Here is a 5,643-nt window from a genome sequence, read left to right as displayed (position 1 = left end):
GAGAGGGTATCTTATATAAATCATTCTTCAAAAAGATGCCTTTAAAGTAGAAGACTAAAATTAGGCAGTTTCTTTATTTAATCATCAAGGTTTCCATTTTTTTTGCCACTTGTCACTTTTTGCTATTTGATTCAAAAAGTTGCTATTTTTGATGCTCTTAGCTTCCTGATGAAGCTAAGTATTCTTCTATTTTGATTTTTTTAAAAAGTTTTATTAATTAAATATCAATTAAAAAAAATTCAATATTTAATTAACTTCCATTTTTAAATGAAAAAATCAAATTCATTTGCAACTTTTTCTCCATTTTTATTTTTTGGATTATTATTCAAAAAAAAAAAAATCAAATTAAATATTAGTTTTACGAATATTTAATTTTTAATTCAAATCCAAAAAAAACTTTTTGAAGGAAAATCATTTTTTCGCTTTTCTTCTCTGAATCCAATTTTTCACTTCTCAAGGAATTTCACTTTCTTCCTCTAAATTTTGGATTTTTTCTTAAAATTTTCTAATATTCTCGCTTTCAATGATTTTTAACAAATTCCTGTGCTCCAATCAATTTACGGGAGCGGGCTTTTTCCAGTATGGAGGATTTTTCCTTTGCATAATATTTCCTTCATTTCCTAAAAACTTGTGCTTCACGCTTTACAAGGTCAGGGTTTTCATGGAATGAAAGATTTAATCTTTTTCCGCTACTAATTTAAAACTACGCTCTTCACTTTATGAAAGCGGGATTTTCAAGGAACGAAGGATAAAATCCTTCATCAAAACCTTCCTCCATTTCTTGAAAACTGCGCTCCATGCCTTAATAGGTCAGGGTTTTTGAGGATTGGAGGATTTTTTCTTTTCTAAAATTTCCTTCACTCCTACAAAATTGCGCTCCACGCTTTATGGAAAGTGGGATTCTTATGGAGTGAAGGATTTTGCAACATTTCCTGACTCCTTTAAAACTGCGCTCCATAGAAAAAGAAAAAAATGGCAAAATAAAACAAAGGAGATCCTAGACTTGGGGGATGGTGTGACAGGTGGTCACAATAGATTCCACCTCTGCATTTGCAATTGCTTGTTTTGCCGATCTATATATGTTTGCCCTCATATTTTCCCGCTACGATTATTCATAAAAGTTGGGAGGATCTATCTTGAATTGAATTGAGTTCATGATGGTTAGGATTAAGAGCGATTCTGTTTGTATAAGGGACGTGTGGGAAGATAATCTAGAAGAAGAATTCGAGCTAATCAGAGGCATGGTAGATCGATACCGATATGTAGTCATGGATACGGAGTTCCCCGGGGTTGTCATAAGGCCATATAGGAGATTCAGGAGCAAGGTATAGTACCATTACTGTACCTTGAAAGTCAATGTGGTCAACCTCAAATTGATCCAATTGGGCCTTACTTTCTCAGATGAAGAGGGAAATCTGGTAGAGTGTGGTATGGGTCAGCCGTGTGTGTGCCAATTCAATCTGAGGGAGTTTAACCCCTTTATGGACGTCCATGCCCTTGATTCCATCGAGTTACTGAGGTAGTCTGGGATCGATTTCAAGAAAAACAACTACATGGGCATCAATTCAAGGCATTTTGCGAAGCTTTTGATGTCCTCGGGTATTGTTTGGAATGAGAATATCAGATAGGTTACTTTTCATAGTGCTTATTATTTTGCGTATCTGATCAAACTTTTGAATCAATGTATTTTTTTCCCATGATTTGCAGGTCGGGATTTTCATGGAATGAAAGATTTTGTCCTTTTCCAACAATCCTCTGCTATCTTAAAATTGCGCTCCATATTTAGCAGGATTGGACTTTTCATGGAAGGAAGGATTTTATCCTTAAACAATTTTTTGCTATGCTCCAAATCTGCGCCTCTACATGCAGGAGCGGGGTTTTTTGGGAATGAAGGATTTTGGTTTTTTCCGTGACTCCTTCAGTCTTGCGCTCCACAGAAGAAGGAAACAACTAGCAAAAATTTAAAAAAACAGAAGGGGGTCCCAGACTTGGGCGTGGTGTGACAGGCGGTCACAACAGTTATGTTTTTAAAGAAATCTGTACCACTACCTTCTATTATGGTTATTGCATGTAGTCATTTTGGTAAATTTGTTGAGCTACAATTTGACAAGAATGGAAAAATGTCGGGAGCTGTTGTTTGAACATATCTGCTAGAAAGGTCACGTGTTTGCCAAATTTCAGATCCTGAGAGAAACTACCATTGTTTCTATCTTCTCTTTGCTGCACCCCAAGAGGTATGCAGCACTACAATAATTTGGCTGCTGTGATTATAAGTGACCATTGAAATACAAGATTCAATATTGTTGTTTACTATATATCTCGTATTTTGAATCTCTTTAAATCATTGATTTGAAACTGCAAAATGCCAACAGTCATAGAACCACTTTGGTTTTCCTTGTTTCTAGTTACAGGATATTAAAAAAAATAAGTTGATAGATCCAAGCTAGTTTCATTGTTTGAATAAGTCCAAGTGTTGTCAGCTTGATGGAGCTGATGAAGTTCGAGAGTACCTTGAGACGTGAGAAGCAATGGGAGTTGTTGGAATCACTCCTAAAGAACAAGTATGATTCACATTTTGTACAATGAGAAATTAAAATGGTTACATCTCATTCTTAGAGCACCGTCTTTTATATATTGACAGCGTTTTCTAAATCAACTAATGTTTTCAGGATGCAATGTTTTGAATTGTGGCAGCTATTCTCCATTTAGGTAATGAGATTTTACTGCAGGGGAGGAAAGCAGTTCGTCTAAGCCAAAAGATGAAAAATGTACTGTCCATCTTGAGATGGCAACCGAATTATTCATGTATGGATCCTTTCTAAAAAAAATCTCTCTATTTTACGAGTTGTAAATATATTGCTTAGTACCCTTTCATCCTTGCAGAGTGCGTACTAATTGTTTTTGTTTTAATGGACCACATTTATATACTCTTTGGTGTGATGTTAAAGGTCTACAAGACTCTCTTTGTAAGCATGTCATTGTGACACGAGATGAAAGCATCCAAAAACCTCTTGATCCAGTTGTTGCAGTTAACAGCCGAGATGAACTGGCCAAATTAGTATACTCACGATTATTTGACTCGTACGAGATTCCATTTGTGAGGCCTGCTTTCTGAAGCACATTTCTCAATTCTTCTAGTATATTATATAAAGATACTCTTATGGCAGGTTCCATTGGCAGTAAAACAACTACAACAATCCATGGACCAATTTCGCTGTGCATATAAGAAAGAGGAAATTTGTGGAAGGTAAGCTTACATATTCTTACGTTTTATATTTTATGAAAAGATCATGAATATTTAAATAGTTTTTTTTAAAATTACAAATTAGCTTGGTAATATAACGATGCAACTTTGTCTCTAGTAAAATATAGAATTGCTATCAATTTTATTCAAGCTGGATTTAAATGACAGAATATTCATGACAATAAAACATACTTATGACCAAGAGTGTGTATGATCCATACATAGTTCATTTTAAGTGATCTCTATTATTCATAGTATTCTCTATACATTATTTCTGTATTTATGAGTTATGCTTATATGGGAAACATCATTTGATTAGTTAAATTAGATTCTTACATCTGTTTTCTATCTTTCAGGATATAGGAGAAGGATGAATGATACAAAATGTTTGCTGTTTGACTGGATACTTTCTATCTTTCAAACTACATGAAGAATATAAGATGTCTCTTTCTTAGTTAAAAGAACTTGCTGGAAAATTGCATCTACAAGTTCTCATTCTAGATATGGCATGCTGAAAACAGTACAGCTTTAACATGTACAAAATGAAATATTTCTATATAATTTTTTCCATAGATATATGTAGTCAAATATTGCCTCTAAGGGTGTGCTTGATTAGTGCACTATTGAATGATGAGAGTCTTGTTTTGCAATCATCAATTAAAGGGACAACACTCCTTGGGAATTTGACATTTTTTAAAACAAGGTCAATAATGAGCTTTGAGTCTCCTTCCAATGCAACTTTTTCCACTTCTAAGTCTTGCAGAGTTTTAATACCAAACTACATTGCTATAGCCTTAGCATAGTTGTTGGACCTAATTCCCAACAACTTGGAAAAGAAAATAATGATATTGTCTTTCAAGTATTGGTTAATTCCTTAGGTTCTAGTGACACTAGGGTTTTGTTTGAAACATCCATCCACATTACACTTCAACCATCCTTTCTCAGGTAAAATCTAGTAACATGTTTTCCATTTCCTGATCTTCTACCAATTGATATCTATCAAACTTTTTTTTATATTCCAGTTTTGTTTTAATCTTAGATAATGAAGTTTAGGGAACATAAGGCTTTTGGGGAAACATGAGTAATTTATACTATCCCTGGTGATTTTTTTGATAATGTGGAAAACAGAATAAGTTTTCATCTAGAATAAGTAATAGAATGTGATTGATAGACTCAACATTCTTTTCACATAGGGCACATGTACAAGCTAACATGAGACCAAGTTTAGATAGATTGTCTAGTGTGAGGATTTTCCCATGAGCCAAAAATAGCTAATTTTTGCTAGCAGATTATGGGTCTAGAGACTTTTCCAGAATTTATCAGCAGCTAAAGTATCTTGATGTGATCTCTAGGCTGAACTAACATAAAAGAGACCATTCTTATTATATCCTAAGAACAAATTCTTCTAGCCTCATAGTGAACATGCCACAGTCTAAAAGCGTACTTCCATCTGGCATTACCATTCTCCCATTCTAAGCATTTTTTCACTTTCTCCCCTACATTTTCCTTCAACCAATCTATCAGACTCATATCATTTACCAGCATCTTGATAGGAGCCTCATCCCTCGATTTTTTTTCCCCAGAATATGCTTTTTCTACCATTTCTTATTTGGTTTCTACCACCTCTTCTAATTAGGCTCTTAGTTTTTCAAAATGTTCTTCCATAGAATAGAGCTACCATTTGGGTTATATTGCTTAGATATAAGCTTGATGGGCTATAAGATTAGTATTAAGCCCTTAAAGATGAAATTATAATCATTATGAAATTTACTATCAATGGTATTTTTAGTCAAAATGATGATAATTGAAAGCTTAATTTATAAAGTCTATTAAAAAAATATTGCACAAATATGTAGGAGCAACATCTAAGATGATCAATTTCTTCGATAGACTAAACTTAAGATTCAGGTACAAAAATTGGCATAAAGTTTGAAGATCGAAGAGACAAGCATAAGAAAACTTAAAGAAATAATGTTTCTTGTGCTTATACAAATGTCTTTTTGTTTTAAAGAAAAATTTATAATCATTGAGAAATTCATTATGAAAGGTATTTTCTCTCAAAACTATCATAATTTAAAGCTGAGTTTATAAAATCTATTGACAACAATTGAGGAAATATTTAGGAGCAACATGTAAGATGATGAATTTCTTCTATAGACCAAACTTAAGTTTTTGGTACAAAAAGTCCACAAAGTTTGAATATTTAAGTGGCAACAAATAAGAAAATTTAAAGAAAGAATATTTCTTGTCTATCCTAAACATAGTTGATCCATCATTCTTCACTTGTCATTGTTCTTTAATTTTAATCCCAAGATTTGGGTGTTCCATTCGCATACTCTCACATTTGAAAGGAAAGTTTCTTTTGACCACCAATGGATCAACCACAAAGGAAATGAGAA

The sequence above is a fragment of the Cupressus sempervirens genome, chromosome 9 (assembly GCF_028749045.1).
Source record: "Cupressus sempervirens isolate cs-2001-9-10 chromosome 9, ASM2874904v1, whole genome shotgun sequence".
NCBI classification, from domain to species: Eukaryota; Viridiplantae; Streptophyta; class Pinopsida; order Cupressales; family Cupressaceae; genus Cupressus; species Cupressus sempervirens.
Note: the sequence above shows the minus strand (reverse complement) of the source record.